Raw genomic sequence first — 27,617 nt, 5'->3', positions numbered from 1 at the left:
AAGTCTGTAGATTTAACTGAAAGTAGTGGGGAACAGGGATATTTATGAATTCCCAGGTACACATTTTTTAATTGCCAGTCAGCTCAGAATTAACATTCTGTTGTGGACTGTGCAGGTTATTTCACACCACCCCTCATGTGATGCTCCTTTACCATGAAAGTCACTCTGTATTCAGAGTGTGCCCATCTCTGTGATGCACCTGAAAGGCATACGCCAAGTCAGCCCAGAGGAACATTGGACTTGACGTCAAACAGGTTTGTGCTTTTGATACACACAACTGCCTTTTCTCATTACTGTCACCCTCGACCATCACCTCTGGACATTTGGGTAAATGGGGCAGCCTGAACCAGAATGTCCTGCATGTTTTTAGGAATCAGTGACTTTGAAGACATGTGATTGTGAACTTCATCCAGACCTGGGGTAATGTCAATTGCAGGTTTCTTTGAATGAAATGTCTCTGAAATCTTGTTGAAGTCAATGTAGAAAAATCCCTCCGATGGTGTCACAATTCTGTGAACGTATCAATCTTATTAATCTAACCTTCCGTATATTCCTTGGCCTTAGAGGAAAGGATGGCTCTGTGGCTACTGGTGCTAAACGTCAATGCAGCACCCATTGTTTCAGTCCCTCCTTTCCGGTGCTTTTCCTCATCCTTATCTCACCAACATCCCAGCCATTTTATTTTTCGTTTGTTTTACCCTTCAAGATATATTCTAATTGTCAATATCCTATAATATGTTTCCAATTTCTTATATATTGCTCCATTTCATACCTTTTCTCTGTGTTAAAGATCAACATTTTAAACATGTTCACAGACAGTAGCTTCAGGAAGAAGCCATTTATCTGAAGGTCAATAGTAAGTTTACAGGAATAAACCCCGCTGTCCACATAAGAGATATGATCTTAGGGTAAGAGGTATTCAGCCCAACCATCTGACTGAAAGGGGACTTAAAGGCTGGCCCGGCAGAGGCCTTTGAATAGTTTTCATTTGGAACCATTTTCCCCCAAAACAAACTGTACCTTGAGTTTCAAAATGGCAGTTGCTTAAATGTAGTTCATGTATATAGTGTTTGAAAAATAAAGAAGACCGAAAACTTAATCAGAAAACGATGGTAGTGAGAGGCTACAAGTTAGAAAAATCTATATGAATTCAGCAAAGTGAGACTCTATGTGAATATAAGTAACATGGTGTGTGGGGGTAGGTAGTTAGTGGAGACCATCACTGAGGGAGCAGCCTAGAATTCATGTGTAGAGAAGTATAGAAATGAATTTTATGTGAGCAAACTTTTAATAGTCTTTCCTTTCCTTATCAATAGTAGGGACTTCACACTGGAGAAGAGCCCACTGAATGTAACAAATATGAGGAGATTTCACATAGAACTCAACTATCACGCCACATGAGTGACCTCTCACAGGACAGAAACCCTATGCTTGCAATCAATTTGGAAGAGCCTTCAGCCTTTATTCATCTTTGAATTAACATAAGATAATTTAGACTGGAGTGAAACCATGCAGGTCTCATCAATGTGGGAAGGCTTGTAGTCAATGCTGTAACCTTAGATGTCATGAGAAAACTCACCCTGAAGTGAACCCTTATATATGTTATAAACGTGGAAGATAGTTTAGCTGCAGCCTCACATTTAAATACACCAGAAACTCACACTGGAGAGAACCCTTAATGTGATAAATGTGGGACACACTTCAGCAGAGCCTTAACTTTTATTCACACTGATGAACTCACAAGGTGAGAAGCCCTCTGTCTCAAAACACTGTAAAATCTGGTGCTTCATTTATTCTATTCCTTTTATATTTTCACTCAATGTGCCTCTCATGACTTAAAATTGAATTACAAATAAACTTAATTTTTTCACAAGATTCCTAGTCCTGGAGAATTTTTGGACCCGGCCATGAAAATTCCAAGAAATCAGTCAGGCAGGGGTTTATTCCTGCAACAGAATTTCTTAGCCAAAATGTTTTTCCCCCCACAAAGAACAGATAGATATGTCAGGACCAAGAAGGTGGAAGATCATTCCAGAAACACAACATTGTAAAACAACTATACCCCCAATAAATAAAATAAGGTAAGATTAAAAAAAAATCATTGCAGACATGGAGAGTTCCATTTTCAGATTTGGAGAGGGTAGGGCCTGCCTGATAAGGTCTGGCTCCTCTTCAGATAAATTGCTTTTACTTTGTTGGCCTAAAAACATTCATTATAACCCTAAAGTCCACGGATGTCTAATGGGTGAAAACATGGTATTGTAGGGGGCTATAAAGCATGGGATGTTGCCTGCAACATTTGTGTGTCTGTGCTCCTGTCTGTGTACATGCACACGCACACACACAAACGTGCAAGCAAGGGAGAGAGCATATAGCATCCATCTGATCCTAAAGAGAAAATGTGAGTCTGGAATCAATGGTATAAATGTGTCATCAGGAGAGAGAGTATCCAAGATACCTTAGTCACTAATTTATCAAATTTTCAATTATTAATGAATATTTACTGAAAGCTTCCAGGATTTCAGAACTTGGCTTGTTATGAGGACTAAAATGTAAATAATACAATGTTCTTATCTTCGTAGAACTCTACATTCTAACGCAGTCAATTCAAATACACTGCAATATAAAATTTCTGATATTGAAAATCAAACATACATAAGGGTTTACAAATTGTGTAACTACAAAATGTTTCCTCCTAATTTACAAAGAAAAGTTGCCACTTTATAAAATAAAATTGAGATTTATAACAGTATCATTATAGAACTTTGGAAGGCCAAAAATTGTCAAAAAGACTGGGTTTTTAAAAACTATTTTACAAAATTCTGAACTTTTGAAAAGCTATTCTGCAAGATTTGGGAAGAATAAAGATAGATTTCCCTTTCTAACAGCCAAGATAATTGTTCAAAATATTATGAAGTAAGTATTTTTAAATTAACTGTTCAATTACAAAATACACTTTTGAAAATCAATAATGGTTTTTATGAGAATACAAAAACTGCTGCACATGCCCACTAAAATTCCATTTAGCATCCATTTTAATCGAGATTCAATGGGGCACCATTTTATTTATTCATTTATCTTCTTCCAGTTTTACTGAGGTATAACTGACATAGAGCACCGTGTAACTTTACAGTGTATAATGATTTGACTTACATATGTTATGAAATGATTATCACACTAAATTTAGGGAACTTTCATCATCTCATATAGACACAAAATTAGAGAAATAGAAAAATGTGTTTTTCTTGTGATGGGAACCTTTATAATTAATTCTCTGAACCACTTCTATGTATAGGAGACACAAGTGTTAATTATCTTTATCATGTGCTACCTTGCATCCCTGGTATCTCTTACTAGTTGATGCTTGCAGTTTGGGCCACCTTCATCCAGTCCCACCCCTTCCCACGCCCTGCCTCTGTGGACCACAAATCGGACTGTTATTGGATGAGTTTCTTTGCTTGTTGGTTGACTGTTGAAATATAACTGATCTACAACACTATGTTACTTCTTGTTACACAACAGAGTAATTTGGAATTTCTATACATTTCAAAATGAGCACCATTTCCTCTGCTTGGGGAGGGGCCAGGGCACCGGCGCTTCTGAGGCCCTGGGCCCCGCCGCCAAGTTCAGGGAAATGCCCCTGTCTGCGGAGGATGAGGCAGCCTCCAGGTGCCAGAGGATATGCTGGGATCGCGCCCCTTCTCTCTGTCCTCCGACCCCAATTTCCCGTGGCGGCGGCAGAGACACCGGGCTGTTCTGTGCGCCGAGGGAGAGAAGCGGGTGCGGTTCCTGCCCCGCGGGGCTGAGCCCGGCCGGCGGGAAGCCCTCTGCCGGGCCGAGGATCCGCTGTACCGCCCGGGGTGCTCCCATGACTGCCGCTTCCCGTGAGCGCGGAGGAGCGGGACCATCTCCTGGGCCTGTAGGCCGCCCCGCTCCTCTCCTCGCCGCCTCCAGGGCTCCCGCCATGCATCCAGCACCTGTGACGTCAGCGACGGAGGCAGGAGCTCGTGCGGGGATGGGCCCAGCAGCGATCGCCGCCCCAGCCCGGAGCCCTGCCGTGTGCTCCGCCCGCCCCGCGGTCACTCCTTCCCGGAACTGCTGGCCGAGCTGCAGGCGGAGCCGTGGAGACACTGACGCCAGAGGCGCCGTCGGGGTTCTCCTAGCCGGTCCGGCGACACCGGGCCGCTTCCACTTCTGGCTCCACGGGCTTCCCGGTCTGTAGCCTAAGAGCCGATGGACGCAGCGCCGGGCCGCTTCGCTGGCTGCAGGCTGCGGGCAAGGCCGGCACTGGAACAACAACGCAGGGGTCAACTACTTACTGCACCCCGCGTGCTACTTCTTTGATCCTTGTCTCTGGTGTGAAAGGGCCCAGATTTCCCATCCTGGACGAAAGAAATGTTCTTTATAACTGTTTTGTAGAAGGTGCTCTGGCCCCTGCCAAAATAAGACGTTTGGTGACTTGAACTGTCAGAGTCATCCGCTGGTGTTGGCCGTGAGGCTGAAGAACAGGTCACGGCCCCAACCCCATTTGGGTGCAGAGAACCCACAACAGCTGCCAGACTCCGCTGGCCATTAACCCTCAGAGAGGCTTGACTCTTAGCGGCTGGACTCCAAGCCAGGGGTGGGGCTGGAAAGGTGGCCTTCTGTCCCTCTGGGAGCCACAGAAGTTAGTAGTGAATTGATGGATGAGGATCTGTGCCCCGTAAATAACTATTGCTGAGAACTCTTTGGCTCCCTGCATGCGGTCGGACAGGGAGCACAGGGACAGGACAGTCTCACTCACTGCTTGTGGCTGGGAACGCCAACAGGAGGGGACCATACATGAGCAGAGGGGGGCACCCTGGGGGAGGAGTGAATCCCCTCACATCTTGGGCAGATTTCGGTAACTTGTTTTTTGTTTTGATTGTAGTTTTCATATTTTCTGGCGCAGGGCTAGTACAATCAATTCGTTTTCGAATGCTGGTCTCTAATGAGGGATGTTTGCACTGTAACTCGAGAGAACAGGCCCTTGCATCCTACATCCCATTGGCCAAATTCCACACCCAGCTTGTGCTGGTAGGAACTGCAAGCTAAGAGTGGTTTTTATATTTTTAAATGGCTGAAAATAATTCATAAAAAGATTATTTGCAACACACGAAAATTATATAGCATTCAAATTTCCTGTCAATGAATAATGTTTTGTTGAAACACAGTTATACTGCTTTATTTACATTTTACTGTAGCTGCTTTTTGGCTACAATGACTGAGCTGAGTAGAAACAACAGACATCATATGGCGAATCTAAAATATTTACTCTCTGGTCCTTTACACAAGTTTGCCAACCCCTGCTCCAGAAAAGTGGGAAAAAATGTTTTTGAAACTCATATGCTGGGATTTATACTTTTAAAACAATTAAACTTTTAGCGAATTTTGTCCCTGGAAACAAACTTTAGGGAGAAGTAATTATGTTACATTACTCTCAGTAATCTCAGTTAGAATAAACACTAATTCACAATTATTCCTGCACTGAGGAAAGGAATCCACCTGCAGATATTTTTATTTTCATCTCAGAAATAATCACAAATTAGTGTAACTAAAACCTAGCACCCACACAAATTAACATCAACTGCATAAACTGCTACATATTTCTGAGCCTCAAAATAGAACATTGTAAGCCATAAAAGTATTTACTTTAAATTTTGGTTTGGCGACATCTCTTGCCTGTGGCAGTATTTACCAAAGTTAATTGATCACGGAGAATTTCATCAAGAATCATTTTCTAATAGAAAACTATCAAGAGTTAATGCACTATAATTCACACTGGAGTAAAATAAACCAGAAAAAAATCACATTGATGAAGCAACGAATATGTAATTTACAAAAGAATATAAAAATATATAACAACAAAAAAATCACTTATTACCTTACTTTCTGTTATTAAATATAAAAACAGATTATGCAACTTCCAGGTATTCTTGCATCTGGTAAGCCATTTCTTTCTTAAAAGGGCATTATTGCATAATGAAACATATAGGTAAATGCATTTTTAGATTTTTATTTTGTATTTAGGAATACATTTAACTTCAAATTTACCACGAGTGTATATAATCGCATTGGGACTATATACACTACAGAACACACTGGGAAATTCTAGATTTTATGATAATAATGTGTTATTTTGGATTGCTTTGGGCTATCAAAAAACTTAGAAAGAAATTAAGAGCCCAATATAAAGAGCAAGATAGCAATCCTCTTTTCTGTTATCCTTTAAAATGATAACCAGTTGAATTTTGAATAAAATGGATAATGAAAGGAATTTTAAGAGGCACATGCAGCAGAATTTTTATCCTTATAAAAATCGTTACTGATTTTCAAACATGTAGTTTTGAATTCTAACAATTTAAAATTTTTATTTTTATTTTGGAATATAGAGAAGAGCAAACCTGGATCTTAAGACAGGAAATCTAGCTTTGCTCTCCCCCAATTCATGAAGACAAGCTTTTCCAAAATTGAGACTTTTTGTAAACTAGTTTTACTAACCAGTCTTTCTAAAAATATATAACTTTTCAAAGTTCCAGAATTGAGACTGTTTTAAATGTCAATTTTATTTTATGAAGTGCCAACTTTTTATTGTAGACCAGTAGTGATATTTTGTGACTATACAATGTATGAACATGTCTTTTTTTTAATGTCAGAAATTTTGTTTTGCAATTTATTCTTATTGCCTGCGTTAGAATATAGAGTTCTATGAAGAGAAAGGCGTTCTGTTATTTATGTTTAATCATCATAAAAATCCAGGTTCTGAAATATTGGAAGTTCTCATTAAATATTTAATAATTGAAAAGTTTATAAATAAGTGAACAGTTTATAAATGAATGAAAAGTTTATAAATGAATGAGCAGTGATTTATCTTATTTTTCTCCTGCATGAATCCTTTATGCTAATAATTCCTGAATCGCATTTTCCCTTTATGATCAGATAGTTGTTACACTGTCCCTCCCTTGAATGGGTGTCTGTGTGTGCATTCAGATGCATGTACACACAGTAATGTTGCAGGTAATATCATGGGTTTTTTAAAAAAATATTTTAAGATTTTTTTTGATGTGGACCATTTTAAAAGTTTTTTATTGAATTTGTTACAATATTGTTACTGTTTTCTGTTTTGGTTTTTTGCCTGCGAGCCATGTGAGATCTTAGCTCCCTGACCAGGGATCGAACCCGCACTCCCTGCATTGGAAGGTGAAGTCTTAACCTCTGGAATGCTAGGAAAGTCCCCATGATGGGCTTTATAGGCCCTAGAATACCATTTCTCAACCCATTAGACTTCAATGGACCTCAGGGCTATAACGGATGTTTTGGCCAACAAAGAAAAAGAAATTGAACTGAAAAAGGGCCAGAACTCATCATGCAGCCTGTACACTCTCCCTAGCTAGCTTCTTGAAGGTTTAATTGACAAAATAGACATTGTCTCTATGGTGAACTTTCTCCAGGCACTTTTTTTAGTAACATTTTTCTACATCAAACAGTAAAGCTTTAAAGGTAGACTTACCAATGGCTCTCTGAGGGATCTCCATTGTGTTTACATGATTTAGTATATGCACCCCTCAATGTTCTAATACATTCTTTAAGTAGAACTCTTTTTATGTCTGCAAAGATCTTTCACCTTCTCAGTCCTGAAGATATCTATCTGTTCTTCTTGGACAAAACGAACAAAGAAACCCTTGGCTACAAAATGCTAAGGAAGGATTAAACCACCGTCTGACTCTGAATTCTTGAGTTCTTCCTGTCCATGTACCCACAATTATTCACCTTTCTTTAAATATAATTAATGTATATTTTTTTAAGTCATACGGGAAATAGTAAATGCAAGTTAAGTAATAGAATTAATTGAAGCAGCAGAGGTTAATCACAAAGTATGTGTGTATTTATCCTTGAAGCCATTCATCCTGAATGTGTATACACATATTTGGACGCTAATGTAAGTGTTAACACACATCATACTATGCTTTACATTTTCAGTTAACATTCATCGTTGTTTCCTGACTGATCCCAGTCTTTGTAATTATGATGATAATTTTATAAAGACAGAAAGTGTCTAACTGATCAACAGTGACAGAGTATTAACAGAAAATGGGCCCATTCTTACGTATCACAATATTTCATGATTTTGAATGACACATTTGAATGATCTACTGAAGCAGGTTTGCCTCGTTTCTTCTTACTTGATACTGAATATTGCTTGCAGCACTTCTCAAACCCCTTCACCATCTACATCTTTATATTGTATATTTAATAATAAGACAATTGCTGAAGGACTTAATTATTGGCTCAGTTGCATGCTAACACATTCTTTATAGACTATTTTCCCAGTATGAGTTTTCTGATGTGAATAGCAAATGAAAGATTTTCCACATTGTCTATAGAATTGGCATCTCCTCAGTGTGAGCACTTTCTTTTTCAGTCAGGAATAAGGAATCACTGAATAATGTCCTTCCTTCATTACACTGAGACTATTTTTTTCAGTGTGAAACCTCTCACGTCTAATGACTCCATGACTAATGGAACTCTAGCATTCATTTCATCGGATTTCTTCTACAGCAGTGATTAGATGGCTTACACCAAGAGCGTTCTCCTCGTAGTAAACCTTGGGATGTCTTCTCTACTGTGTCAGGGATGCAGCCCACTCTGAGTTCTCTGTGTATTCTGAGGCTGGAGCTCCAACTGAAGGCTCTTCCACCATGATTACAGGGCCAGGGTTTCTCTCCACATGACTTTCCTGGTGGTTGAAAAGGGATAATTTCTGGCTGAAGGCTCAATATCCTTGATTACAGACACAGCGTTTCTACTCAGTATGAATTCGTTGGTGTTGATAAAAGTGGGAGCTCTGGGTAATGGCTACACCACATGGATTCCAGACATAGGGTGTCTCTCCTGCGAGTTTTCTAGTGCGTATAAGCATGAGAGCTGCGTTTAAATGCTTTTCCACATTCATTGCATTTGTAGGGTTTCTCATCAGTGTGAATTCTCCCCCATGACTAAGGTTATGGCTTGAATAAGTGTTTTCTCACATAAATGATATTAATTGTGGTTTCTATCTTGTGTGAATGTGCTCATGATATTAAAGTGTTGGATGGTCACTGTAAGCTCTTCCACAGTCATTCCAAACATAGGGCTTCTCTCCCCTGTGAGGCTATTGGTGTGAATAAAAGTCAACTCTGTCGCTGCATTACCTTTATAAGGTTCGTCTTCTCCAGTGTGAGCTGTTGGTGTATAAATGCGAGGCTTCAGCTGAATTATTTCCCACGTTCAGGACATTTGCAAGAGTCACTCCAGGGTGCACTCTCTCATGTTGTCTAAGGTTGGAGGGTGACTAAAAACCTTCCACATTCTGGTATCTGCATGGTTTCCTAGTATAATTAGCTTATGCTAATTCAGTGATGAATAAAGGCTGAAGTCTCTCCCATTCGGGCTGATAGTGTAACACACGTGGAGTTAAGGTTGTTGTATGTGACATGTCCTCATATTCATTGCATTCAGTGGGCTCTTCTCCAGCATGAAATCCCTGCTATTGACAAGGAAAGAGAGGCTGTTAAAAATTACTCACATAATAATCATTCAGTCATTTCTCTACATGTGACTTCTAGGCGGCTTCCTCAGTGATGGTCTTCATTGAAAATCTCCCCATGTTAGTTACATGCACAGGTAATGTTACTTTGTTGAATTCACACAGATTTTCTATCTGGTAAACCCTCACTTGTCATAGCTTTCTGATTAAGATTTAGGTCTTCTTTATGTTTCCAACACTATATCCATGAGCTATGTTTAATCAACTACTTTTTCATCGAAGCCCAGGTTAGTGTTTGACATGTAATGTCAAAAGACATGGGTCCACAGATTGTTCCATCCTCCATTAAATTGATAGAAAATCTCCTGACCACATGTCCAAGGACATGGAGGGTAGAGCTAGGGTTGAGTCTCTGATGTTGCTGATTTCCACATGGGGAGGAACCAAGTGACTGAGGGCAAGGACATCCAAGGTGGCGGGGGGCGCAACAGGGAAGGTAGGGTGCTAAAGTCCTGGAATGGGTGTTGGAGAACAAATGACGCTGCCTTTCACCAAGAATTATTAAATGAGAACTTTGCAAGAGGTGTCCTTGATGTGGAGACAGGACTCTCCAGGAGATCATGGTAAGGGTTACCTGGGAATAAGTGTTAATCCTAGGAACTGAATATTACTAAAATAATAAGTGAACAGTAAGTGGAATCAAAGTATAGAACCCCATAATTTGCATTGTTTTCTGCAAAATGGGGATATTATATCCTCTGCACATGCCGAGTAGCCAATGCAGCCTTGTTCTTGACAATGGGAAGAAAAAGCGTTCCTTCTGTCTGCGCATGTCTGTGGGTAAGGTGGGAGGAGTCACTCCCAGGTGAGTGGTTGGGGATTGATGCCTGATGTATCTAACAATACTTTGAAAGGCTGGGTTCTCATGGCTGTTTTCTCTTTCTTCAGATTTATCTGCTTGATTTCTGCATTGTCCCTGCATAAGGATGCAGAGGAGCGCAGGTAGTGGCAGAGTTCCTGATAATGAAACAACAAGTGAGAAAAAAGCTTACTTTGATTCCTGTATTTATCCATCTTTTGCCAAATGGTCAGGTTTCTACTTTGGGTCCGGGTCTTCTAAGTGCACCCAGGAAATATTAACGCCAGTTATGTTCACCACCCTGTTAGGGATATGGCAGGTCAGGGACCAATGTAGAAACACTCTCTTTCCCAACATTTACTTTCACTTGCTCCAGCCTCCATTAAGGCTGTGACCGCACAGAAGACAGGAGAAGTTTTTTCCTTCTCTTTTTTGAAAGGTCATTCCTTGGGCTCAGTGGCCTCCTTCATCATGTTACTGGCTGCAGTGGACTTAGGAATGCGGTGAACACAGGGGATAGAGAATGACTCAGAACAGAAATCTCTAGGCCAGTGGGGAGCAGACGTTTCATCAGGTGAGTCCTATGTTATAGGTGCTGGGGTGAGTGGGGTTTGGTGAGAGACAGCAATAAAGGATCATTTATTTTTTCTAATTTTAAAAAGATTAACCTTTTACAGACTACTCATTAACATTTTGATAGCTTCAAAAAGATAAAGGTAAGTTCCTTAGCAAAATTATTCACATAACTCTGTTCCTTTGTGTTCTTAACCTTCATTCAAATTAGAAAGTTGAATTCAATGCCTGCAGATTCTTATTTTCTTAATTATGACTGTGTATGGACGAGAAGGGGCATAGTACACAAAACGAAGTGTAGAGCACTGGACAGCAAATGACAGTCTGTGGAGCTCCAAGACCTCACTCCCACACAGATCCATCAGTAAAACAACCAGGATCTGCCTGAATGAGCTGGGATTCTAGCCCAGGGAACCCCAGAAGTGGGAAAAATGGGCTTTCTGATCCCACCATTGCCAGCCCTGGTAAGTTTTCCTATTAGACCCGGGGATGTGTGTGTGTGTGTGTGCGTGTGTGTGTGTGTTTCTTCTTCCGGACACCCCTGTACTTGCTGAGTGTTTGTTACTGTTGCATGAAAGCTATGCTCATGTGGTGCTAAAGTTATAAGACCCTCTCCGTCTTGTATCTTCCTGCGTTGGATACATAAAATTTCTTTCATAGGTCCAGATGCAAATGTTCAGTTGTCTCCTTGGCTCCTACCTGCAATGGCATGGGGCTGTCTTCCTTGGGAAATCAGCTCTAGGCTCATGGAGAGAAGAGCTGCACAGGTGTAGGGTGGGCAGAGATAATTGGAGCAACCAAGTGAATTGCTAAGGTCTCCTGATAAGGAGGTAAGAGGCTGGGCACTAAGGGAACCCAAGTGTCCAGAGTCAGGGTTCTGACTGCAGAATTCTCCACATTAGCGTGAGGAGCGCATCTCCTTCGCGACATCCTCCTGCCCAAATCTTCCCAGCCCCGTCCGCTGCTAGGGGCCGGTAGCTCCTAGGTGGACGGCCCGAGACGAACTCGAGCGTTTGGGCGGTCGGAGCTGATCCCTCGCCGTCCAGCGATCAAAATCCATCGCGCTGACGTTCAAGCCCGTTGTCGGGAGCCATCTGGCGGCCGCTTTTATATTGTCCCTTCCCTCCTGAGCTTTGGCGACCTTCGCGAGGGATGTGACTCGCCCTCCAGGCGCGGGCCAGAGCTCCGGGAGGCCGACGACGCTGGTGGCGACCATGCCGGTGCTGCGGAGTGGTGGGCGCCTCCTGCTCTCACCAGAGATTGAATGTGGAGCGATGTGTGTTGTGGGGCCGGGGCTGAGCTCTCTTGCAGGTTTTGGGGGAGGTCTGCGCCGGTCGACCAGCATTCCCTGGTGCCCCTTGGCCCGCGGAGACCTCACGTCCTGTTACGTGTGACCACGACGCTGTGAACAGCGTCGTACACCGTGTGTCACGATCCGTCGGTGCCTCCTCGCCGACTTGGGGGCCCGGATCCATCCTGGTGCAGCCTTGGCGTTGGGGCTGCTCAACAAGGGCCACTTCATTTTCTCCGGGTTCCACGCGATGCGGTCACGGGGGCGGGTATCGCCCTGAGGCAGGGGCATGGGATGCGGGTCAACAGATGGGATCCACCCGGCAGATTGAACCAACGTCTACGCGGGGAGCTCCCTTCCCCACTCTTTGGCCGCCTCGTCAGCGTGGCGCTTGCGTTTCCAACCTGTTCAGGTCCCCTCACCGCGGACTGTCGAGGGCAAGCGTGTAGGGCGCTCCTGGAGGGGCGGCAGTTCTTCCTAGGCTTCCGTGGTCGTAGGTCGTAGCCGTTTCTCTTTGGGAAACAGGGCCCGCCCGGGGCATCCGTGATGGTCGGGAGGAAATACGAGCCAGGCCGCGGTCCTGGGTGGGCGCGGTTGTCGGTAGCTTCTCTGAAGAAGCTCTGCAGACAGTAAACGACCTATAGACGAGTGGGCGCAGGGGAGGATCACCCAGGGGGAGAAATGAGACCGATGGTGGCCTGGGTCGAGGACGGGTGTCAGGCACGATGCGGTGCGCCTTCGCCCGTGTGCGATCTGGATACTTACTGTTGAAGTTCACAGCAGTTGCACGTCACTTGGCGTCTGCAGCGGCAAGGTCGACCAGATGGCCAGATTTCGGTATTGGGGCAAGAAGAAATTTCAATGAATTGAAATTCTTTTTGTTGTGAGAATCACTCCAATGTGAACATTAGTGAAATAAGAAATCCTCAGATTTACAGTAAACCCACATTACTGTAATAATTACTATCGTTTGCAGCTTTTTTTCACAAAGTGTTTATCTATGAAATTTAAAATATATTTAGTACATTTTTTTGCGATACAAATCTGCTAATGAGAAAAATGGAATTCTTTGACAAGGGGGATGCCATTTAGCTTATTACAGATTCCTATCATCAAAATTTCAGTTGTTAATGCTGACTTATAAGGAGATTTTGCATGGTTTATATGTTTCATATTTGAAAATTCTTTTCACACAGATATGTACTACCAAATACTGCAGTTCATGAGTGTGTGATTTTAATTGACCATATTCATTGTTTGGAAGGAATTTATAAAATTCTGTTTGATTCTTCTATTAATATTTGCCTTTTAGTATGTCATTATATTGTACATTAGTCATTGACAATTCTGTTTGCAGTTAATTTTAAAAACATTGATTCAAGTTTCTCTATCCACAGAGTATCTGATTGATTGAAGATGATGAAGAAGGGTTTTGGGATGCAGAATTTTCTAAAACCACCTGGAAGCCTGGGAACCTCTCCCTCCAGCCACAAGGCCCTGCCCCACACCCTGCAGCAGCCAATGTGGAAAATCAGACTCCAACCACCGCAACAATGCACCCCAAGGGTCAGGACTTGGTCAGTGACTCACAGCTTCATCATTTTCAGTCCTTTCCATGTAGAACCAAATGCGGGGAAAGCCAAATATGTTCCCTTAAGTAATCACTTAGGACGACCCTCTTCCTATCAACTTGTCTCCAGCCTCCTCACATCACAAGCTCTGGGGAGCACATGCCTTCCTTTTTTTGCCACCAGAAAGTGTCCCCACACTTATGTGTGCCCTGAGTCTCAGCCTGATGTGAGTGGTGGTGGCTGACTCCTGTGCTCTATAGACAAGTTCTGAGTAAATAGTGCTTGTTCTCATTTGGTGTGTGTGTGTTGGGGGGTCTTTTTTCATATCTACAGAGCTTAGGATGGCAGGAAGCAAATAAAACTCATGATAATGTTTCCCATGTTATTTTAAAAATCACATTTATTAATCACCATTTTTTAAGTTGAGACATAATTCACATACTATAAAATTCACCCTTTGAAAAGTGTAGAATTTAGTGACTTATAATCTATTCACAAAGTTGTGCAACCATTGGCACTAATAACAGAACATTTAATCACCTCAAAAAGAAACCTCATCCCCATTAGTCTCTTCTATTCCACCTATGCTCAGGCCGTGGCCACCACAAATCTGCTTTCTGTCTCTACAGATATGCCTATTCTCAATATTTCATGTGACTGGAATCATACAATATGTGCCCTTTATGTCTGGCTTCTTATACTGAATATCATGCTTTTGAGGCTCATGCTTTAGAATGTATCAGTAATGTACTCCTTCGTTTGGCCTAAGAATTTTTCTTTTTAAGCCATAAGGTTTTACGTACATTCACATGCCAGGGTTTTTGGAGGTTTTTTTTTAATTGTAAAACATATATTTTCCATTTTAACCATTTAAAGTCTACAGTTGACTAACATTGAGTACTGCTTCCCTGCCTGGCCCCAACTTACCCCACTCACCTGGAGCTGCCAGTAGGCCCAGAGGACACAAGCCCAGCCATGCTGCCCTTCCTTGGAATCCCCAACATCATCCAACATGACCATGACCCCACTATTAGTGTCCCTCATTGTGGCAAAATGAAGTCCGGACATGGAGAGACTCTAGTGAGGAGGGAAGCTGCCCCCAGGCAAGTTGTTGTGCTTGGGACAAGGAAGCAGTGCCCTGCGACCTGCAGTCACCCTGGGGTCACATGAGGTACAGTGCTGGTCTCCTGAGGGCATATTCTGCTGAGGTCACGGCCAGGCCCCTATGGAGGAGAACCAGTGAACCCTTAGGGACATCTCTTGTCATTCTTTTCTTCCTTCCTTCCTTTCTTTCTCTTTTTCTCTTTCCACCCGGAAGAGGTAAATCTTGACAAGAAAAAAAATAAATGACTTTCTAGACCATCCATATTTCAGGGCTGCCTCATGGACCTGTCCTTATTTTCTCAATGAAAACCCTCCAAGGAACTAAGATGTGCTATGTGTTCCATGCACGCTCACCTGTGTGCCTGCCCCGCACAGTCCCCCATCTTCCCTTCCCTCTTCCAACACTTCACTCCACTGTGGGGGTTTATTCAATGGCAAAGATTGCTGTGAGTTCCAGCATGGTGTCTGCCTCACCCACTTCGTGACTGTCTTGCTGACTCAATAGCCTGTGTTCTGGTTGCTCTGGAACCCTTGTCTGTCCTCTGCTCAGGGACACTGCTCATCATTAGGAACGTCCACCTGTATTCTCCACTGTTCAGGCCCTGGGAAATCGGCTGTCCTGACCTGGGACAGCTTTAAATATAAGAAATTGCTACCTTCCACCGCTGGGGTCAGAAGGTTGTGTGTGTAGCCCAAGGCTCTCGGAGGTGTTTTGCATCCTCCCAGAATCTCCTCTCACCTCCCTAAGAAACTCTACTACCAGGACACCTCCAACCAACACCTTCCATTAGGTGCTGAGCTGTCAATATTTCCAGCCCAGAAAGACCACAGCCTGTGTTTTGCAACAGGGAAAACCCTCCCCTCTACTTCCAGTCCATCCAAGTGTCCCCACCGTTACTCAGCTCGCACAGCCCACAGATGTTTTCTGAGTCTGTACAGCAGGTGAAGTCCCATAGGTGTCAGGTCCTGAGTCTCTTCCAGCTACCATGTTCCACTCAAACCTACATGACGAGTCCACGGTCCTCTGGGAGTGTAAGGGCCCCTCCCATGTGCCTCTTCTGGCACTGTTGCTGGATCTCCTTCCTCCTTAAATCAGGGCAAGAAGCTTGGTTTCTCTGGGCCTGTGAGTGGGGAAGGGTAGGAGGAGACGAGCGGCCTAGAGAGTCCAGTCTATTCTGCATCCCGTGGGCCCATGACTCTGGTGGGTGGAAACAGAGAGGGTAATGGGACAGCGAGGCTCTTGGCCTGCTTAGTGGCTTGGGATTTAGGGCACATTCAAGTGGAGGCTGAACCTAGTGGAGAATGTTGGTCAACAAGCAATTTCTGCATGTGTAGGAGCTGAACCAGTTCACCAAGCTCTCTCAAAACTAATAAACACTCTTACTTCTGGTAACAGGGGAAGGGCAGACGATGTTCCAGGAAACTTCTCCCTACCATCCTGGGAACATTCTGACAGGGTCTTTGAATATGCAACAAATGTCTGCTTTGGTTAAGAAGACATTGGATGATTTGAAGGTACATTCTGATAATGTAGAAAACGAAAGTACTTCAAAATTAAAATCCTATTTTATGATTTAGAATCTACTGTACTTAGATGACTGATAAATTATTTAATGAAGGCATTGGTAAAAATAAAAGCTGAGAGCTAAAGAGTTTTTTTTTTTTTTTTTTTTTTTTTTTTGCGGTAGGCGGGCCTCTCACTGTTCTGGCCTCTCCCGTTGTGGAGCACAGGCTCCGGACGCACAGGCTCAGCGACCATGGCTCAGGGGCCTAGCCGCTCCACGGCATGTGGGATCTTCCCAGACCGGGGCACGAACCCGTATCCCCTGCATCGGTAGGCGAACTCTCAACCACTGCGCCACCAGGGAAGCCTGAGAGCCACAGAGTTTTAACATTACTTTCTACTTTCATAAATTTTAAATTATAGTCTACAACTGTGGCATGCTTTCCTATTTGTCCATCTATCTCTCCTTCTCTCTCTCTCTCTATAGTTTTAAGATGTTTGTCACTATTTTGAAGGTGCCAATTCTTCTGCAACACGCACACTTCATTGTGTAGGAGAAGTGGTAACGTTTGTTCACAGGAGTGTAAGTGAGGAGGTGATGCGCGGTCGGGCTGGGCCACTGCAATATGGTGAAAGAAGGACAGACATTGTCCAGGGGGGCTAGTCCCTGGACCCTAGGCTCCTGCTTTCATCCAGACATCTGGGGCTCCATTATTCACTCTTGACCCAGTAAACAGGGTGCCTAGAAAAGCTCTGTGAGCAGCCCTGGCCAGGAGCCCTTCACATACTTCTCTCCATTTACATCGTGGGCATGGAGTTCTCTCAAAGATCTTCAAAGTTCTCAGATCTTCTGCTTTCTATAGGCTTCACTTTTCTTCTTGCTAAGGATGTCACTAACTAAATCAGCCTATGTATGATTAATATGAACATATATTATTGATATATTAATAAATAGTATTATATTAAAATAACATTAGTATATCATATTTAACATTTTATTTACATTATATGTACATATATTTATATAGTATTATTTTATTATAATAAAATAAATAAATAAATATAAATAAGCTATTAATATGAATATATATTACACCTGTGAGTCAGGATTTGCCTCCAAGGTGCTCAGCTCTGCCCACTGAGCCAGACTGTTTGCCTGAAAAAATGAAGACTTCAGGGCCAACTGAAATGTGAGGGGGAGGTGGGCAGAGAAGACCCAACCTGCAGTCACAGTGAAGAATGAGGTGTGTTCTCAAGACCAGCTTGAAGCGCACATTCTTAGTGAGGGGAGTGGATGCAAACACTGTCGCCCGCCCCGTGCGCCCCGTCTGGAGTGGAGAGGGGAGGAAGCGTCCTCCAGGTATTTCTTCACCGGCTCCTCCCACCTGACCCCCTCTCCTCCCCAGTCTCTGCTGTGACACTTGTGTTTTGCCACCTGGAGGTGAATTGACCCCTCCCCCACTGTTCTCCTCCATCCTCTCTCTCTTTTCTTTCCCCTCTTTGAGGCTCTCAGGCCTGCTATCAGCCTGGCTGGGGGCCACAGCCAGTCATAAGCACCTTCTCTGCAGCCGGCGAGCTGTCCTTGCCCCATCTTCCTCCTTTCAGAGCTGTTCCATGGGCCTCGCTCCAAGCTGGTCTGTGCTGACGGCGTGATACATGGTGGGACTTCCTGAGTCCCCCGGGGGCTGGAGGCCAAGGTCAGGCACATGGTGGTCCCCACATTGACGTGACAGACCCCAATAAACCCTGCATTACAGGATTCAGGTGGGCTTCCCTGGGCTGCCACAGCCGAGGAAGCTGGACCCTCCTCATCCCCTGTCCTCGCTGATTTTAACTTGCATCATTCGCCATAATAAACCCTGGGTATAACAGATTCAGGGAATTCTGGGAGCTAGAAAAAAGAAGCCGCAGAGGGGGTCCCCGACTCTGCAGTTGGGGTCAGAAGTCGGTGGGGAGGATCTTGGGGCCCTGGAATCCGAAGGGCCCCCTACCAGGGGAGGGGTAGGAGACCCTGGGTGGTAGTTAAGCTGAGTCCAAGTCCCTCCTGCGTAGGAGGTTTCCTAGCCCCGGGGATCCTGAAGAGGCCGGCTCCCTCCTCCCCTCCACCTGCAGGCCTGGTCCCTGCTCTTGAGAGATTCCCTAGGGTGGCGTCCTGGTGCTGGAGGTGCCCCGATGCTGTGGCCTCCTGAGTCTCCAGTGAGGATAATGGGAGTGGGGGAAGACCTGTTCACAGAAAGGGAGCTTCTGCCGGAACAGAGCCTGGGTCTGCTGCCCCCGACCCCAGGTGCACTGGGGCAGGAATGTGAGAGCTAGAATTTGGCTAGAATGCAACTGTGAGACCCTGAGGGGTGAGGATTGGCTGACCTGGGCAGCCTAACCCTGCCGGCCACCCCTCCCCAGGTGTGCCTGCGTTGAGGTCAATATAAACACAGCTCCAGGCAGCAAGAGCCCCTGCAGCTGTGACTGACGCCATATTCTCTGCCCTGTCAGTAGTCTCAGGGCCGGGCTGCTGGGAGGGAGTAAGGGGCCACGGCTCTATGGGTGGCCTGGTGTGAGTGGGTCTCTGCTGGACTTTCTGCAGGAGTTGCCGGGCTGCCACCTGCTAAAGAAGAGGATGTGTCACCCATACCTTCTGCTGGAATTTCTCCCCGGGGCAGAGGTGAGGAAGGAAAAACACAGTGGGGGCCGGGACAGGAGGGGTACCTCAGGCAGGGAAATGGAAATCTTCCAGAAGAGCGCCGGGGGCCAGGACCATCCTGGCTGGCCTGCAGGCACCAACTCAGCCTGCGTGCTGTGGCTGGTGTGACTCCAAGCCCTTTCCTCTAGGCTTCAAGTCCTTGCACACATTCAGGTGTTTTACCTGGGAAGGGTGGGAACAGTTCAGCAGCAGCTGGCCTGGGGCTCAGCTCACGTTTACTCACAGACGCCTTGGCACCGTCCCCCAGCCTTGCGATGAGGACACTCCTTGCGGGGGAGCTGCTGGCTGCATGGGAGACGATTCCCCACCTTTGACCAACTTCAGAATTGTTTACCACTGGAGCAAGTGCCCTGATAGGGTTTTCCTCTGTATAACTAGTGGGTTCTTGATTAGCAACATGAGGGGTGACATCAGAAGTCCTGAATCAGGATGGAAATACTTATCCCCAACAGGTACAGGCGTAAAACCCTGGGGAGGCCGTGTGCAGCCGGCACATTTAGGGTTGGGCTTCCGACTGACCCTTCAACATTCTGGTGTCCAGTCACTGCTTTAGGATTTCTGAGGCCCAATGCTGACCCTAAGGGTTCTGTAATCCAGCCTCTGTGGGCCTTTAATGAGACCCGCACTCCAGGATCCTACAGAGCAGGGTCTGTGTGACCATTCTGTGGCTTCTGTAAGAAATGACCACAAGCTGGGTGGTTGAAAACAACAGGAATTCATCCTCCCCCAGTCCTGGAGACCAGACATCTGAGATCAAGGTGTTGCAGGACAGAAGTCTCTCCAAAGGCTCCAGGATAGGGTTCTTCCTGCCTTTTCCAGCTTTTGGGGGCTCCAGGCATTCCCAGGCTTGTGGCTGCATCCCTCCCGTCTCTGCCTTTGTCTTCACGTGGCTTCTCCTCTGTGTCTGTGTTTCTCCTTTTTGTGTCTCATAAGGACTCTCTCAATTGGATTGAGGGTCACCCTAACCCAAGATGACCTCAACTCGAGATACTTAACTACATATAGAAAGACCCTGTTCCAAGATATGGTCCTGTTCATGTGTTCAGCGGGGGGCACATCTTTCGGGGCCAGCATTCAACCCATTGCCTGTGTATAAAATAACCCTCATTTTAGGAGATTGCCAAGGTCCCGTATAGACTGGCACAGACAGCAGCCATGTGGGTGGGGTCTGGGCAGAGTGAGGACCCTGGAATCACCTGGAAAGAATGAAGTCGTGGCTGCATTAGGTGAGCTCTTCTACCACGGGGCACGTGGAAACAGCCACTCCACTCTGTCCGTGGAAAGGGACCCAGTGCCGAGTCCAGAAATGGTTATATTGGAAAGCTGGCTCTTCTGGGATTTCATCATCAATAGCATCATGTAAACAATAAATACAGGCTTGGGGGAATCGGTTTCTGGCATGTGATGACAGCACTGTCTCTTTAGGCTCATCCAGCCTAGAATAGGAATGTTTGAAGGAGAAGAGTTTGGGAGATTGTGAAGCTTGGTTGTCCAGGAAACTGAGAAGGTTTGTCAAGGAAACTTCTCCCTTAAACTGAAGGCAGGGCTGGGAGAGCTGAACTCCAGGGATCTTTTAAAGGGGCTTCTCTGAAGCACCATCCCCTGAGAGGTGGTTTCAGCGTGAGCTGGGGTTTGAGAAAAGTGTGATGAGATGAAGCCTGACTTTCTGTGACAGCTGGGGAGGGGTTTGTAAAGCACGTTGGCTTTTAAGACAAAGTTTGTTGCTCGAACAAAGTGTCTCCCAAAACTGGGCTGGAGCTCAAGATATGTATGTCCCCTTCTTGTGAGAGTCCAGGGCATGTGAGTGTCAGGTCCCAGGCTCTGGCCCCCTTGTTTCTCCTCCCTGCTTCCAGGTGAGGTCTCCAACCAGCAGGGTGCGATGAACAGCTGGGTTTCATGCCCTCTGTTGTAGGATGCAGGCTGGCCAAGGCCCTCACCAACTTCAACTGTTTCCCTTGATAACAGGAGACACTACGCCCCAGGTGGAAAGGGTGGGAATGCTGGGAGGTGCAGGGTAGCTGTGAACAGGAAAAAGGGAAATGGGTTCTGATGGCCAGCTGCGCAGCCCTGTTGTGACGGTCACCTGGAAGGTAGCCCACAGACACTGGGTCCTGTGAAGCTTCAGTGCTTTGTGGTTCTGGAAATCCTATAGGACACGGTCCACAGCAGGTGAAGCTAATGCTCTCAGTGGAGCTGGTGAAGCCAAAGATCTGCAGTTCAGACTGAAGGTGCCGATGTACATACAGGAGAAAACCATCTCGTGTGATTGGACTTCAGGCACGTTTAACATGAATGCAGCCATGTTAATGCCTAGCATCTTCTATCTTGTGCCTCCCCTCAGGGGCCCCCTCCTCAATTCCTGGGGTTCCTGTAACCCACGTACAGGGGGATGGAGAGTGGGCTGTGTCCAGTCTGAGCCCTGAGTTAACCCTGCGTGTGAGTCTGCTCAGGACCGCCGTAACAAATAGCACAGACAGGGCAGCTTGGGTAACAGACCTATCTCCCAGTCCTGGATGGTGTCGGAGATCAAGGTGTGTGCACGCTGGCTTCTCCTGAGGCCTCTCTCCTTGGTGGTTAGACAGCCATCTTCTCCCCAGGTCCTCACAGAGGAGATTGGTGTCCTAATCTCTTCTTGTAGGACATCAATCCTGTTGGATTAGGATCCACCCTAGTGACCTCATTTTTACCTTGATCACCTCTTTAAAAATCCCATCTCCAAATACAGCCACATCCTGGGGTCCTGGGAGTTAGGGATTCAGCATGTGAATTTGGAGGGACGTGACTGAGCCTGTACCATCCTCCTTAGGAACCAAGTGTGCTTCAGTCCTTCCTTCCGTCAAGTCACACGAGTTGATGTAATGGCTCAAGGAGAGGCCACTCGTGAGAGTTTGTGTCCCAGCTGGGGAACCCTTCTCTGCTGTCTCTGATCAGGTCGTGGCAGTGCCGGCGCAGTCCTGAGGTGAGCAGTTCTGGGGTTTCCTGCCGTGTCGCCCGGCCTGCTGAGGTGCTCATTGTCAGGGAACTCAGGAGCCAGCAGCCTAGTGGGGATGCTGGGGACCCTCAGGGCCTTGGCAGATGTCTCTCCCGGCAGATACCCTAGCGAAAGTGGGGAAACATTTGGGGGATTACAGGCGGGAGAGAGTCAGTCTCGTTTATGCTTCAGAAAGACCAGGTTGGGGTGGGATGTGAGACACACCGTGCGGGCAGGGAGCTTTGTCAGGCCTGATGGAGGAACCAGGCACCAGATCGGGCTTGGGCCAGGGCTGTGGGCGTAGAGGGGAATTAGTGTGGGAACTGGCCACAGACTGTTGTCGAAATCTCGGCTTCCCTGTGCACCGAGGCCGAACAGAAATACGGAGACAGGGATTTTGGAGGAAGAGAGAGATGGCTTTATGTTTCTGCCAGGCAGAAGGGAAGACACAGCTGGCTAGCGCCTCAAGAACTGGACACCACCCCCCTCCCTCCTTGAGAATCAGGAAAAATTTTATACGTGGAGCTCTCGTGGTCCAGGGTATAGGGTGAGGATAAAAGTAGTGAAGGTCTTGCATTCTTCCTTTCCTTTGCATTATTTCAAAACAGTCATAGCTGGCATCAGGCCGCATGGTAATTGGGGTCCAGCAGTCTGGTAATTGCATACGTTTGCCTCTGGTTTATCGGCGGTGACCTCATTTCTGAAATGCAAACGCTATAGGGGGTGATTTGTTATGAGGGGCTTATAGAATGTAAGTGCTGGACATAATAAGGTTAGGGAGTGAGAGTCAGGGGATGTAACTCACAGAGTCAGGGGTGATGGGTGCCGAATGTAAATTACATAGTGTCAGGGAGTGAGGTTAGCTTCGTAAAGTACAAATGTAGTTATTACAGATTAGTGACAACGTAAAACAAGGAACGATGAACTCTTGCAGGCCAGGTTATGTTTCTTCTCTAGCCTGTTTGCTGTTCCCTTTGTTTTACTTGTCCTCGGGGGAAGGAAAACTTCATTTCTACTTTTGCTGCAACAAGACTGGAGGAGCAGATGACAGTCTCTGGGGCATAAGGAGGGTGGGAGGCTGGGAGGCCCCAGTGTTACCGAACAAAACTTGGGTCCCCTTGCCCGAGTGCAGTAAAGCCAGTCTACTGACACCGGGTGTGGTGAAGGAAAGTGCAGCTTTAATTGTAAAAGTGCCAATACAAGGAGGCCAGGTGGCTTGTGCTCCAAAACCCCAAGCTCCCTGAAGGATTTCAGTAAAGCAATATGAAAGGCCAGGTGAAGGAGGGGCGTCGCAGGGTATGTGATCAGCTGGTGCACAATTCTCTGGTTGATGGTGAGGTAACAGGTGGTTAACATTATAAATTCTTAGGCGCCAGAAGCTCCGGAGCTACCTGTTCATGATCATCAAGTAGTTAAGTTCTTCCACTTGGTGGTAGAGGAAGCGTGCATCAGGCCCTGTTATCCAGGTACTTCAGAGAGGAGCTACAGCAGAGGATGTGGGGGCTGTGTCTGTCCTGGGAAGGCCCCGTAGGGCACAGCTTGGTTACAGCCGGTGCCTGGGCTCGGCAACCTGGGAAGGTGGGGCTGCTCCTGGGTGTGGGGAGCTGTGGGCCCAGTCCTCTGAGGGGCCTGTTAGCCCCCAAGGTGAGATGGGGGTGCAGTGGCTGGACAGAGGCGTCTGGCCTGGGAGAGGGGTCCAGGCTGGAAATGTCACGGGAATCATCACAGGGAGGGAGAGGAAAGGCCAATGGGGGCAGGTAGGTCACAGCAGACTACGTGCAGGTGACTGCGGTCCTGGTGGAAGCAACTCAGAGCCACAAAGGAGTGGCCGTCAGGGGCTCAGCTCCATTCTCCTGTGCCTTTGTAAAACCGCTGTGTCAGAGTTTGAGACACCGCCAGGAGACGTCTGGGCCCACTGCTGCCATGGCTTCATCAAAGGGCCCAGGGGGAACAGAGAACCACTGCAGGCCCCGCCCACGTCCGCACTGCGAATGAATCCCATCGGGGCTCCTGGGCTCACAGACTTGAGGGAACCTCTGTCCTCAGGACTGGTCTTCCTCCCTCCTCTCACCTGCTGGTCAGAGGCCCAGGAACCCCCAACCTGGCTCCACCCACAGGGCCTGGATTCTGGGACAGCTTAGGGGTAAGCAAGACCCTCATGCTCCTTTATCTGCCTGGGGGTGAGAATGTCTTAAACGCTGCAATTGACTGATTATGGAGGGCTGAATGTTTCCAGCAAGTATGGGTGGAAAGATGGGGTGGGTAATTCCTATGTCTGCAGGGTCTTCCAAGCATGAAGATCTGTGTGTTTCCCCCACCAGTCAACATCCTCCCAGGAAGCCCAGGTCCAGGATTACGAGGGCAGAGGCTCTCCCCTTGCTTATCTGTAACTTCCCACTCCCACAGCAAGGCTGTGGCTGGCTCCCTGGCTCCCACCATCTGCCATTTATCTGTGCATTTCTCCTTTCCAGGTTACATGTGCAGAGGTTTCAGAATTGTTAGCTACTACACCCTGGAAAGAACTTCGTAGAATAAAGCCCACTGTTTATATACGGTCCATTTTGCCTTTAGTCTACAGATTCCATTCATTTCCAAAGGTGACTTAGGTCAGCACCTTTTATCCCATCCCCTACAGTGAGTTGCTTCCATATATTTCTAATACACTTAGATTCTGTGACATTATGTATTCCATCCTGCAACACTCCTACATCCTAAATAACTAAGTTTGAATAGATTATGATTGGCCCCTTGGGCTATGCACATCTGTGGGCTTAGACAAATGCATAGTGACAGGTATCCACTCTAGAGTATCACATGGACTACTTCAAACCCCCCACCCCATGATCTGCTTATCAGCTACGGAGCTTTGCATTTCCCGGAATGTCATCAATGGGGTCATACTGTGTGCAGCCTCCGCAGACTGGAGTCTTTCACTTAGCAGTATATACTGAAGATTTATCGATGTCTTTCCATAGGTTGGTGGTGCATTCCTTTCTGCTGAGTAGTATTCCACTGCACGTGTATCAGAGGAAAAACAATTTTCCCTCTACTTTTCTAAGTTCTTGGTTGAGGCCCCCCCCCGCCCCTGTAATAAAAGACAGATTACCAGGAGAAAAGCCGAAGTTTAATAACATGTATACCTTCTGGATACAGGGGTGATACCACGGAAAACTGAGTCACTCACTCCCTGTAATGACCAAAACCATCCCCTTAAATACTGTCTTCAGCTAAAAACAGAAGAAAGATGCTGGGGAAGGGGGGAAGGCCAGTTATGGCAGGTTATCATGCAAAGCACAGTAAACAAGGGTATGACTGTTTGCACATTTAAGTCAGGACTTCCCCATTGAAAAAAGTTACTTAATATTTAATTATCCTTCTATTTTTGGTGCAAAGAGGGACATACCCTTATAAATGGAGATTTCTGTTGTAAATGTCCTTCATAAAACGGCAATCTCAGTTTTCTGAGAGTTTTTAAAAAATTTATTATTTTTGGCTGCATTGGGTCTTCGTTGTGCGTGCAGGCTTTTCTCTGGTTGTGGCGAGCAGGGGCTACTCTTCATTGCGGTACGTGGGCTTCTCATTGTGGTGGCTTTTCTTATTGCGGAGCACAGGCTGTAGGCGTGTGGGCTTCAGTAGTTGTGGCACACGGGCTCAGTAGTTGTGGCTCGCAGGCTGTAGAGCACAGGCTCAGTAGTTGTGGCTCACAGGCTTAGTTGATCTGCGGCATGTGGTATCTTCCCAGACCAGGGCTCGAACCTGTGTCCCCTGAATCAGCAGGTGGACTCTTAACCACTGAGCCACCAGGGAAGCCCGTTTTTGTTTTTTTTTAAAGCAGACCAATAATGCTTATGCCAGAGAGACATATTTTGGGGTGCCTTATTTTACTCACGTTGACATGGATGTAACCCAATTTGCTTATGCATTCATCTTTTGAAGGATATCCTGATTTCTTCAAGTTTTTAGCCATTATGGAAGTGCTGCTGTGCATAATTGCATCCTTTTTTGCATTTGGACATAGATTTTCAAAGCAGTTGCCTAAATACTGGAAGTTGGATCCCAACGTGAGACTTGTTTGGTTTTGGAAAAAACTGCCAAATTGTCTTACAAGGTGGCTGCACATGCATGCCCCCAGCTATGAGGGAGAGTTCCTTTTGTTCCTCACCCTCTAGCAATTGGTATTGTCATATTTTTGGAGCTTAGCAGTCCTAATAGGTGTGCTGTGATTGCTCATGATTTTAATTTGTAATTCCCTAATGGTATATGATGTTGAGCTTGTTTCTTTCTTTCTTTCTTTTTTTTTTTTTTTTGCTGTATGCGGGCCTCTCACTGTTGTGGCATCTCCCATTGCGGAACACAGGCTCTGGACGCGCAGGCTCAGTGGCCATGTCTCACGGGCCCAGCCGCTCCGCGGCATGTGGGATCATCCCGGACTGGGGCATGAACCCGTGCCCCCCGCATCGGCAGGTGGACTCTCAACTACTGTGCCACCAGAGAAGCCCTTGAGCTTGTTTCTATATGACTTTTATTGTCTGTATATCTTTTTTGGCGGGATGTCTGTTCAGATCATGCTGTTCACGTTCATGCTGAGAGGAGCCCTGTCTCCTCAGGACCTGCTGGGGCTTTGGCTTCTGGAAGACGCAGAGCTGAGTCCACGCTGGTGGGCGGGCTTCGGGACAAGCCGGGGTCGGGTCCACACTAACAGAAGCCGGTTCTCCTCACGACCCGCTGAGCCTTCAGCTTTGGGACACTGTGGGGTCCAGTTCATGCTGACAGGAGCCTGGTCTCCTCAGGACCTGCCAGGAGGTGATGCCGCTGAGGGAGAAGGTGAGCAAAAGTGGGCAGAAGGTTCCTGTGCGTGGCTGACCGCTGAGGGTGTCTGTCTTCAGAGGATCCAGGAGAGGAAGGGCTTGATGTGGAAAACTGGGTTTTTGGCCCCTTTTGTGTGTGGTGTAGACAGAGAGCAGTGTTGCTCTTTGCCGTGTGGCATCTGGTTTTCCCAGCACCGTTTATTGAGGGGACTGCCCTTTCCCTGGTGTATGTTCTTGGCTCCTTTCTTGTGAATTAACTGACCACATACCTGTAGGTTGATTCCTGGGTTCTCTGCTCTGTTCCTCTGGTCTGTGTGCCTGTTTTTGTGCCAATTCCACACTTTTTGGGGACTGTAGCTTCGTAATGTAGTTTGAAATCAGTGAGGGAGATGCCTCCAGCCCGTTCTCCTTCCTCAGGGTCGCTTTGGCTCTTCTGGGTCCTTTGTGGTTCCACACACAACTTAAGATTATTTGTTCTGTTTCTATGGAACATGTCATTGGACTTTTGGGAAGGATTGCATTGAATGTGTACATTAATTTGGCTAGACTGTATATTTGTTTTAAATTAAACAAAAATTTGGGTCACACCATGTAGCATGCAGGATGCGGGATCTTAGTTCCCCAACCAATTATCGAACCCACGCCCCCTGCAGTGGGAGCTCAGAGGCCCAACCCCTGGGCGGCCAGGGAAGTC

The 27,617-nt window shown here is 46.2% G+C and overlaps 2 long non-coding RNA genes across 2 annotated transcripts in view; both read left to right on the top strand.

Annotated features, from left to right (window-relative positions):
* Positions 1 to 8,847: 8,847 nt before the first annotated feature.
* Positions 8,848 to 27,617, top strand: part of LOC137218232 (uncharacterized) — a 1,013,945-nt gene continuing 995,175 nt past the window's right edge. Inside the window, exon 1 of the long non-coding RNA XR_010940550.1 lies at positions 8,848 to 10,409. This is a non-coding gene — a long non-coding RNA (uncharacterized lncRNA). The remainder of the gene's footprint in view (positions 10,410 to 27,617) is intronic.
* LOC137218240 (uncharacterized) lies at positions 13,167 to 14,129 on the top strand. The gene is made up of 2 exons (XR_010940562.1): positions 13,167 to 13,204; positions 13,665 to 14,129. It is a non-coding gene; the product is annotated as an uncharacterized lncRNA (long non-coding RNA).

The sequence above is a fragment of the Pseudorca crassidens genome, unplaced genomic scaffold (assembly GCF_039906515.1).
Source record: "Pseudorca crassidens isolate mPseCra1 unplaced genomic scaffold, mPseCra1.hap1 Scaffold_64, whole genome shotgun sequence".
In the NCBI taxonomy this organism is placed as follows: domain Eukaryota; kingdom Metazoa; phylum Chordata; class Mammalia; order Artiodactyla; family Delphinidae; genus Pseudorca; species Pseudorca crassidens.
This window is presented reverse-complemented; position numbering and strand designations above follow the sequence as displayed.